This window comes from Catharus ustulatus, chromosome 5 (assembly GCF_009819885.2).
Source record: "Catharus ustulatus isolate bCatUst1 chromosome 5, bCatUst1.pri.v2, whole genome shotgun sequence".
In the NCBI taxonomy this organism is placed as follows: domain Eukaryota; kingdom Metazoa; phylum Chordata; class Aves; order Passeriformes; family Turdidae; genus Catharus; species Catharus ustulatus.
The window spans coordinates 22,815,684-22,827,638 of NC_046225.1; positions in this window are offsets into that span (position 1 = coordinate 22,815,684).

Sequence of the window (11,955 nt, forward strand, 5' to 3'; positions counted from 1 at the left end):
GCCGGGCCGTGGTGACCGAGCCCAGTGGCAGCGGCGGCTGGCCCCCAGTGGCCCCGTCGAGCGGCAGCGCCGGGCTGGGCTACCTGGCCCCGTCAGCAGCCCCTAGCGGGCTGAGCCTGCACAGCCTTAGTTGAGCCAGTAAACCCCCCGCCATGCCGCGGTTCTGTTAGTATTTGGCAACTTTGTTGCACGTGGGTCCTCGCTGTGAACACAGAGCGGCTTATACTCGGGTGCGGCTTATTTATGGACAAAAAACGAAATATTTGCCAACACCCAGAGATGCGGCTTATACTCAGTGCGGCTTGTATTCGTGAATTTACTGTACACTCGACACCCCACTGTGAGTGGATCTGACTTACGACCTTCACGATAGCGTCCATGCTCCTCGCTGGTCTGGGAAGCGTCCTTCCCCGCTGCACTAGGCCAGCTGTGCAGCCGCCGGTCCCTCGTCCAGGCGATCCCCGAACCCCAGGCGGTAATCGTCTCCCGGGTTTCAGCACCAGATGTTGCCTTCTCAAGGCGTGGCGACCTGGTTCAGGGAGCGGCACGGTGGCCCAAGCCCAGGGCTACTCGGTCCATATGCTACTGGCACCAACGTGGTGGGCAGCAAACGGCGTTTATTGAGGGATCACAAGGGTTTTTATAGCTTGGGCAGTCAGTGTCATTTCCTTCTGCTCACGTCTGACTAGGTGCAGCCAGGTACGGGGCAAAGGTCTGACTGCAGGGGGGGGCGTGTCCTGACTGGCCGTACAGCCCGATTTCTTCCGCATGCAAATCCCTAGCTCTCCACAGTACCTTGCCTCAGGACTTAGAAGCTGCTCTGACCCACAGCCCACACAGCCAAGTTGTGCTGCCAAGAGCCTGGCTAGTCCTGTTATCCCAGTCTGCAGGCACCAACAGCCACTCTTGGAGTAGCTTCCAACTTTCTCTAACCAGAAAGGGCATGACCAAGGTCTCATCTACTCTATAAAAATGAAGTGTTCAAGGAAGAAAACAGAAAATGCCATAAAGGATATATCCCTATGTACAGTAATTTCACGAATACAAGCCGCACCATTTTGACCAAAATTTTGGTGGAAACCCAGAAGTGCGGCTAGTACTCCGGGGCGGCTAATTTATTAACAAAAATGTGATATCTGCCCTTACCTGGTACCGTGTTGGTCCTGTCCCGAGCAAAAATGGTTTGAAATCCATGGTTTCCCGTTGTTCCAATGATGAACCAATCAGAGAACAGCTTATTGCCTGCCTGTGGATGGCAGGGTTATGGGGGGGGGGGGGTGTTATCGGGGTGAGTTCCCTCGGCACGTTCTCTCGGCAGCTTGATAAAAGTGTGTGATATTTTTCTGTACTTTTTAAAGTGTTTTTGGTCTTGTGCGGTTGTGCGGCTGGCCATGCTCACGTGGATCAGGGGAGGGAAGGGGAGGGACCGGGTTGGGTCGGGCTGTGCTCGCGCAGATCAGGGGAGGGGAGGGGCTGGGCCAGGCCATGCCCGCGCCGTTGAGCTGCTGTTTAAAGGCAACGTGGATCCGTTGGGAATGCTTGCAAAATGACCCCACTATTGTTCGTGTCTTTTTCGGCTTGTAAATAAAGGGTACGCTGCCGCAGCTATGGTCTGTGTCTTTTTTCACTTGGAAATAATGTTTCCAAGGTCGGCAGTAAGCCAGTAAGCCCTGGCGATCCACAATTCTGTTACTAAATGACGACTTTGTGGAAGTTCGCCACAAACGAAAGTGCAGCTAATATTTGGGTGCGGTTTTTTTATTGACAAAGACATCAACGTTGCCGACACACTGGAAATGCGGCTTATACTCCATGTGGCTTGTATTCGTGAAATTACTGTAATCTTAAAAGTCTTACAGAAATTATATTGATCCCAGCCTTCAAGTTAAGTCTGTGGGTTTTTTGATGAAAGATTTTTACTTGGCTGGATTCAGCTGTGAAATGTATGGTCTTGCTAAAAGGAATATTAGTTCATTTACCTCGACCATGATATGAACCAAATAATCAATCTGGCTTTGGATCTAGATAGGTAGGACAGCCTTCCAATTTTGCAAAGCCAGTTAGGACTCCTGCATTTGTCTATCCTGGTTAAAAGAGGTTCTATGTTCTTTAACTCTTCTTTGAAAGAATAAGAAGAGTTTTAAAATTCAACCTACACTAAGCAGTTTACTTTTGTGACCAGATAGATGCCACCTTGTAATCTTTGATCTCAGTGAATAGAGAAGCCCCTTTAGTTAGTTTGCCAGACAAATAAATATTAATAGCAGCAGTCAGCCATGCTGAATCCTACTCCTGAGGGAAAGACCCAGGAACTGGCTGCAGCTACCCACCAAAGTAGCAAACACTGAATTCTGACTTTCAGAACTGTGCCATATCTGTGGAGGGGAATTTCATGTCTGAGGGAGAGCCATAAGAAGTCAAGTTTATGAGTCTCAACAGACAGGGTTTTGATACCAACAAGCAGAAATACAGAAGGGCAGAACTATGAGAGTACTCAGTATCCTTTATAGAACCTTTTCTTACTACTGCTTATCCTTTTCCTCTTGTTGGCTTCCAGCATGTTGTTTTGCCATTTTCAAGTCTGTACAGAGGGCTCAAAATTTGATCCTTTTTTTTAATAACCTGAGAAACTTCCCTGAAACTTGCCTGCCGAGAAGACAGAAGCAAAGCAGTGTTTTGCCTCCAAGGTTTGAAACACTTTGGCCTAATTTCTGCATTTTTTGAAGAACAGACAGCAAGTAGTAGGTCTGTTGCCACTCTTATGAGTCTTAAATTGCCACTCCAGGAACTGGCCTCAGTGTTGTCAGGCCTAGGGTCAAAAGCAGATCTGAGGCAAGTTGACACTGACATGCTTTTATTTCTGTGGCAACAGCTGAGTGGCAACGTGATCTCACCCAAGATGGTTCTCCATTTTCTAAGTGTTTCATAAACATTAACAGTTTGCAATGCTCTAAACTGATACACAAGATGGACCATTATTCCATCACTGCCATTTCAGGGAGGCAAAAAAAAATTAAGGGAGATGACAGACTTTAGTTCTACACAAAACGACAGCACTGCCTGCCTGAACTCAGACCCAGCTTACAAACCTTTGAAAGTCAGCAAATGTGCAGGTGGGATCACATGCCATCACAAGGACTCACCAGTGATTTGGGGAGTGTTGTAGCCAAGTTTTTATTGACCCCATTTAACCAGACACTGGCGCATTACCACATGAATACATTCAGTTTTGTTGTAGGCACATGCTGCTGCAGACCCAGGAAACTTGGGTGTCTCTGTATAATTTTACCCAGGCTTTCACTAAAGAATTACTACAAACCAAGCTGAATGTTTCTTTATCCAGTGTCAGCAAATCACAGGGTCTTACTCCTCTTTGATGTCTTGCTTTCCAGAGGTGAAAACACAAAGTATTTGAAATCATTAAATTTTAACATTACACATGATTTTCTGCATTATGGCCACTATAACATATACCGATTTAGGAATTTTGCTCATACCACTCCTGAAGTGGTTGGAAACGTTCAGCTTACAGATCAAAAACTCAAGCAGAGAGCTATCAACAGCCCTTGCTTCTCCCATCTTAAATACAGTATCTTACTTACTATTCATTCTTTTTTGTTAATTAGTTTTCAGCAATTTGCTTCTTCACCCCTCCAACCAACAGCGAACAGCGAGGAAACAATAAGAGTTTTTCCCTAAACCTCTCTCTGGGAAATTACATTCATATCTATTACAGTTAAGCCACTAACATTTGGGATTCAACTGTTTAAGCTGGCAGGGACCCTTGAATGTCCCTGTACTCCAGTGGTTTCATTTCCTGCAATAAACACTCATCAACTCAAAGGTCATCACAGAAAGATCCAGGTGGAAAAGACCTCCAAGATCAAGTCCAACTCTTGACCAATTACATCTATGTCAACTAGACCACAGCAGTAATTGCCACATCCAGTCATTTCTTCAGCATCTCCAGGCTGATGACTCCACCATTACCCTGGGCAGTCCATTCCAACGTTTAACAACCCCTTTTCTGAAGGAATTCCTACTGATGGAGGCCTAGGTCTTCTCTAGCATAGGACTATGTCCTTTCATCCTGTCACTGACAACCAATCAATCTAGCTTAGATGCTAGATCTGGATGTCTAGATCCCTCTGCAGCATTGAAACAAAATTTAAAAAAAAATCCAAACCAGTCTGGACACCTAAAAGGACATAAAAGAAAAATAATGACATCTTCATAAAATTTTGTTATGCTCAAATTAAAGCAACCAAAAACTCATTAACCATTCTCAGAAACCATAGTTCACAGACTCTTAAAAATAACAAGCCCCAAAACAGAACAAAGATAGGAAATTAGTGCTATATACAAATTGCTTTTAAATAGTCCAGACAGAGGAGTACAGTAACCCCACTATTTCACTTACCCCATTCCTGAGACAGCTCCAGTGGCAGGCATATTGTATCACACTCTGTCTACTATGCTGAGCAACCGTCTGGCATCAGCACAGCTATGGGCAACCTGGACAATAGGCTTGGATTGGAGTACTCGGCCTCATCTTGTACTCAGCTGCACACTGATCCACAGCTGAACACATGGACCTGGAGAAGTACAAGTGACCTGCAGCTACTTCCCCTGCCCTAATTTTTATGATGTTCACAAATTACACCTCACAGCAATTATGTAACTTCCAGCTCTTTTTACAACAATTAAGAGCAAAGTTGCATAAAGGCTTTATTTCACGATTCCATTAGAAGCACTACATGCAGCAGCTACTACTCTAATATACTCGCTCCCGGAGAAACATGCCACTAATCCCTTTGCCTCGTACTTCCCTTGGGTTTTCCACATGCTGGGCTGGAGCACAGCTCTCTAGCCAGCATCCTCAGCATTTCAGAAAAGCAGTAGCACCCAGTGCAGGTTAAAAAAAGCAAACAAGAACACAGCTCCACACCAACGACAGTGGTAGAGGCTCTCCAGGTTCCCTACCTCACGGTTTCCAGCACCATATTCTTACCTCCTCCTCCTCAGCTTAAATCTACACAGAAATCCAAAGCAGTTCAACCTCTTCTCCAAGGTCTTCTATTGTGATGCAGATTCCAGTCACTCTCTTTTCAAAGCCAGGTGCTCTATTTTCTCAAAAGCCTTCACGTAGCAGTCTCTCTTTGGCTCACATTTAATCCTGACAGAAGCATGAGTGGCAGGAAGACGCCAGTAAAGCCCAGGAGGAACCATCTGTTCTATTATAAACATCCTTAAGAGTGCTTCTTTAATCCATTTATGGTGTATCTTCATAAAATATTTAAAGATTTACAGCAGGTTGTATCCTGGACCTGCAAAAAGCCTCACTCAACCCTGCTAGAGAAGTTGTGAAGTCAATTACCACAGCTACCATCTTCATGCACACCACCTAGGCTGGGGCATGGCCTGGCATATGCTGCCTTCCAAAGCACTGGGAGCCTCTCCTGTCAGGGTGTTGGTCCCATCTGCAGCCCACACCAGCACAGATACACGTACTTACCTCACCTTGCCGATATATCCCCATATATGCTAAGTCTTCCATGTGCCCAAGTCCAAGTCTTTCCCACACAAAAGGGGATCTTTTATGGTACCATCTTTCAATTCTTTACAGCATGTGCTTCTTCAAATCCATGTGGGGTTACCAGAAATCAGAGGGTAGGCATGACAAGCTATAGTCACCTACCTCTTCTACTCGCCCTTTTCCAGCCCATATAAAGCATCAGTTGTTTTCCTGTTTTTCTTTTCCCAAGACATCATCCATTCCCCACATTACCCAGCCCCGTCTTCTCAGTACTCCTGCCCTCAAATCCTCCAGCTGACTCTTCTTAAGGAGTACTTCTCTCGTCTCAGAAGCACACTGCCAGGCCCAAGCTTTTCCTTCTCTTAATATTTTAGTTTCTCAAGAGCTGGCAGCCTGCGGTTTTCAGCCATAGGATCATTTAGGATGGAAAAGACCTCTAAGGTTGTCAAGTCTAACCATTCATTCATAATACTGCCAGGTTCACCACTAAACCATGTCCCTAAGTACCTCCTCCTCAATTCCCCTCACAACAGCAACAGTAGGTGCTCTGCCATTCCCTTCCCATAGTGACATTTCATCTTCTTCCCATCCTTGTACCCAGTGCTGAGGACTTCACCTTTCAGACTTCTGGCTTGAGACTGTTATTGCCAGGAGCCACATTATGACTCTTGTTTATACAGTGACCGGTTTAGTCCTCAGATGATCAGCTGAGCAGACCTTTCCCTCCTTTGCCCTTAGTGAAGACTTAACAGTGCCCCAGACGATACCCCCATCCTTGACTGAGTTTTTTCTAAAAAACTGATTATTATTGTTTAAAGTATAAAACTACAACGTTGTGTAACTTTAAAAAGGAAGTCACTGTTCACCAAAAGAGGGGGAAAGCGCTCTTTGAACTATCTTTCACTTCACAAACCACAAATCACGTGTCCATGACACTAACTGCAGCATTTAGTGTAGAATTCAATTAATGTAAATAAAAGTAATTACAATAATTATTGCTACTGTGGTGCAATTATATTACTAACTGTGCCCTCTCAAATGATGACTTGCATTTCTGGTGTCAGCTACGTCTTTATATACTCCCTGTCCCGCTTCCCTTTCAAAGGGAGAAAAACCAAGACATTTCCTCCCTCACACACGGCACTCCATCACCTACCAGCAATCTAACCAAGCTCTCCTGTTCGGACCTGCTAGTACAGATATACTAATCTTAGGTAGGTTTAGCTGTTCAGGAAACAAATAGAGTAGGTATAGCCGGGGACAAAGCAGAAACTGTGGCTCGTAGAGCGCCTTTTACCATGTAGTTACGGATCAAATTTTTCTACCAAAACAAGTACAGTAATTTCACGAATACAAGCCGCAGCAATTTGACAAAAATTTTGGTGGAAACCCGGAAGTGCGGCTAATAGTCGGGGGCGGCTAATCTGTGAATAATTTTCTGACATTTACAACCCCAGACGTGCCAGCCAGAGTGCCGAGCCAAGCACCTGCCAGTAAAAGCCGGCATTTCGCAATTGTTACAGTGTTACCATGTTGCCCTGGCTCCCTGCAGGCAGCACAGGGGGCAGGGAGAGAGGCGGGAGAGCTCTCTTCTTCCCTCCTCTGCCGCAGCCCAGGGGAGGGGGGGGGGGGGCGCCGCCATTGTCGCGGTTCGGGGAGGACGGGGGGGGGGGGCGGCGGGCGCTGCCATTGCCGCGGCCCGGGGAGGAGGGGGGGGGGCGCCGCCGTTGCCGCGGCTCCGGGAGTCGACGGGAGCCCTGCGCAGCCATTGCCGTGGCCCGGGGAGGTTGGGGTAGGTGTGCGCCGCCATTGCCGCGGCCCGGGGGGGGGGGGGGGAAGTGCACGCCGCCATTGCCGCGTCTCGGGGAGCCGACGGGAGCCCCGTGCAGCCATTGCTGTGGCCCGGGGAGGCGGGTGGAAGCGCGCGCCGCCATTGCCGCGTCTCGGGGAGCCGGCGGGAGCCCCGCGTAGCCATTGCTGTGGCCCGGGGAGGCGGGTGGAAGCGCGCGCCGCCATTGCCGCGTCTCGGGGAGCCGGCGGGAGCCCCGCGCAGCCATTGCTGTGGCCCAGGGAGGAGGCGGGGTGCTTTGTCCGCACCCGCTGCCGACGCCACGGGCGCGGGAAAGCTCCGTCCCCGCCCGCTGCCGCTGCCGTAGGAGCGGGGGAAGCTCCGTCCCTGCCTGCCACCGCGGGGCAGCGCCGACCCGGGGTGACCGAGCCCAGTGGCAGCGGCGGCCGGCCCCGAGCGGCAGCACCGGGCTGGGCCACCTGGCCCCGTCAGCGGCCCCTAGCGGGCCGAGCCTGCACAGCCTTAGCTCAGCCAGTAAACCCCGCCCTCCCACGGTTCTGTTACTAATTGCACGCGGGTCCTCGCTGCGAACGACAGAGCGGCTTATATTCGGGTGCGGCTTATCTATGGACAAAAACCTAAATATTTGCCAACACCCAGAGATGCGGCTTATACTCAGTGCGGCTTGTATTCATGAATTTACTGTATTTTCAAGTTTCTTGTAAACCACAAACTGGGATGCAGTTTCACTTTGAAAATACAGAAGAATAATGTTTCCTGAACCCTCTAGGCTGGGAACTCTGCAGGTATTTCACACCCACACAGGACAAGTAATTACCAGTCAAATGTGGTTACAGCTCCAATTATTGCTCTATAACTATGTTTGTGTCTAAATCACAAGGCAAATATGCTCTGGAGAGGAAATCACAGTCTCTGGAACACCAGTTGCCTGAAGCAAACAGCTACACATATACTCTTGCTAGGAAGCCACTTCCTTCCAGAAGATGTAAAGAGTGGACACAGAAAGTGAGAGGGCAGAGAAAAGATGTAACTTACGTGGGTGACATCTCAACACTGCATCAAGACATATCTGGACACCCACCGAGCTGACAGCTAGAAAGTACTCTGAAGGTGCACTGCTGAGATCTGCCTTATAAAAAGACTGATACCTCTCTCTTGTGTTTTACTCTATGAGCTTTTTTCCCAGCATGGCTAAGGACTAGGAAACACGGTATTAGTCAAGAAGTGAGGCTTCAGTAAGTGAGAGCAGCAGGTGATCAAAAAGTCTTCAAGAACTGATGACATATAAAGTGTTGTAGAGAGCACATGGAGTCAGTATTACATTATAGTGTTCTAAGTGCCAAGGGTTATTATTTTTCAGATGAAAATGCAGGTTCTGCTTGCTGTGACCATTGTTATCTTTTCAAAAGTCTGAAGCTTTACTTTCAGTGACTGAGCGTAAGTTCCTTATGTCATCCATTTTTTACTGTTTTGTGGAATTGTTTCATACTACCTTGTAGCTGAATTCTATACACTCCATTAGTTTAAAAATAAAAATTTAAAAAGCCAAAAAAGATGACCATGCAAAACTGAAGAGTGAGGGTGCTGACCTATGGCAGTTTTTATCCCAAAGGTGTTAGAATACAGTCATGATAGAACAAGTTTATTATTGTAAATATACATTTAAAACATAAAATCCCATGCCTAGAATGAACCATGCAAATACCTACTACTACCACTTAATGGAAGTACACCATCACTGTGTCACAAACAGTTACTGTAATTTTGTGACAGAGTACAGCTTTCTTATTAGGATTGACTGTCTCATCAACATGGCTGTCCTCCTTCCTGCACACACTGTGGATGAACATACAGTAAATTCACGAATACAAGCCGCACGGAATATAAGCCGCACTGCTGGTGTGTTGGCAACATTGTTGCCTTTGTTAATAGATAAGCCGCACCCGGAATATTAGCCGCACTTTAGTTTGCAGCGAACTTTCACAAAGTCGTCATTTAGTAACACAATCGCGGGATCGCCGGGGCTTACTGGCTTACTGCCGACCTCGGAAACATTGTTTCCAAGTGAAAAAAGACACACCCTTTATTTACAAGCCGAAAAAGACAGGAACAATAGTGTGGTCATTTTGCGAGCATTCCCAATGGATCCGTGTTGCCTTTAAACAGCCACTTAGCCACGCAGGCAGGCAGCTGAGCTCCGAGCGGAGCCACATCTCCGTGCTGGCACAGGAGCGGCCGTTGTAGCCCTCGCAGCCCGCGGGGGGAGGGGCCGTTGTAGCCCTCGCAGCCCGTGGGGGGAAGCGGCCGTTGTAGCCCTCGCAGCCGGGCGGGGGGAGCGGCCGTTGTAGCCCTCGCAGCCCACGGGGGGAGCGGCCGTTGTAGCCCTCGCAGCCCGCGGGGGGAGCGGCCGTTGTAGCCCTCGCAGCCCGCGGGGGGAAGCGGCCGTTGTAGCCCTCGCAGCCCGTGGGGGGAAGCGGCCGTTGTAGCCCTCGCAGCCGGGCGGGGGGAGCGGCCGTTGTAGCCCTCGCAACCCCGTGGCCGAGCGGTCGTTGTAGCCCTCGCAGCCCGCGGGGGGAGCGGCCGTTGTAGCCCTCTCCCTGCGAGCCGAGTGGCCGTTCTACCCCTCTCCCTGAGGGGAGAGAGGCTCCCGCAGCCCTCTCCCTGCGAGCCCAGCCAGCCCCGTAGCCGCACAAGACTGAAAACACTTTAAAAAGTACAGAGAAATATCACACACTTTTATCGAACTGCCGAGGTAACTCACCCCGATAACAACCCCTGCCCCTCAGTAACGCCACCATCCACAGGCAGACAATAAGCTGTTCTCTGATTGGTTCATCGTCGGAACAACGGGAAACCATGGATTTCAGACTGTTTTGGCTAGGGACTGGACCAGCATGATACTAGGTAAGGGCAGATATCACATTTTCGTCCATAGATTAGCTGCACCGGAATATTGGCCGCATTTCCGGGTTTCCACCAAAATTTTAGTCTTCTTGCTGCGGCTTGTATTCGTGAAATTACTGTACACTGCTGGGTTTATTCAAGCTTGTACAGATCTCTCCCAACACAACCCTTCACTGTGTGGCATGGACAACCCATTCCACCCCTCAAGGAAGAAGTTACACACACTGCAAGCCCAACTGTACCATGCAGGTTCCTAAGCTCACAAGACAATCTTGGCAGAAAGCAGTTCAAATACAAAATATCGTGTGCATGGTCATATTTAGAAATCAGTTCTATGCTGCCTTCATACCCAAAGCTCTCCCTGAAGTATAGAAGAAATCTGTCACTAAAATACTTCAGTGAATCAGGTTCTTTGTTGTTATCAAAGGAAGTCATTCATTCAAGTTGCTATGAGATTTTTCTTTATGGTAAGACAAGCAATCATAGACTTTGCTATGACTGGAAGAGCAATAAAAATAATAATTAGAAAAATAATAATTTTTATGGACTTCATTTTTAAAAAATAAAGAAGGGTCAGGGAACCTTGTCTAATTCCTTGCCAGTTCATAAAAGTTGTGTCTTTGATTTCTCTAACATACCAATGAAATGAAAAGTTAAAACTTTACTGAAAGAGGACAATTCCTCTGCTGCCATAGAGAAAAATGTTCTTTAATACATCACTATTCATCATGACTGAAGTTTTTTTTGCACTTGGGTCTGCTGTTTGCAAAATGATTTTTAAAATCACATCATAACTTCTAATGACCACTTACCTATTTGAAATCACTACTAAGATTTTTTCAACCAAAAGGGCATCTGTATTATCTTACTAATAGCTTATTAAAATGGTCAAGAGCTTCCTGTAGAATAGAATTTATAGAAAATGAGGAAAATACTCTGTGATAAATCTTATTTTAGCAAATTTCAGTCTATGAAAACGTGAGAAATAATTTCAAAATCTTCTTAGCATCATACACAAATAGGATTCTCTCAAAGAGAAATGTTCTAAAATAAGTTTTCATTTCAAGTCATTGCAAGAACAAAAAAAATTACAAATGAGTGACATACCTTTTTTTTTTTCTTACAGAAACAATTTGGAAGTTATTTACCTTTCTCCAGTCAGTTTCTTATTGTTTTATTTACTGTGAGACAAGGGCTTCATTAGCTTTCACCCATGAACTGGAAAAGTGCATTTTGGTGCTGTTTCTGTATTCTTTAGACCAATGCCATCAAAGTCATTTTAGATTCTCTAACTAACTAAATCTGCTTGGCTCATACAATCTCGTTTCATGTTTCCTCTAATGAATTGTTTTTTTCAATCTTCACCACTAGAGGAATGCCTGCTGCACATCATCTTCTCAAGACCCAGCCCAGACAGAGACAACTGCTGCTGTTTCTCCAACTGACTAAAGGTAGTTGGATATAAATAAATTTTCTTCTTGTCTTTGATTGCCTATACCACTACTGTTCTATATGAGAAAATATCTGGTATAATAGCGACATGCTTTTATTGAACAGGTTTACTAGTTATTATAATTCTAATAACTCAGGCCAAGACCAACTCCACAAAACACAACAAGGCTAATTTTGGCAACTTCATGGGTCTGATTGTGATTTAAAGGGCCAAAGAATGCCAGAAAGCAGTAGGTAGTCAAGAGCATGGAGG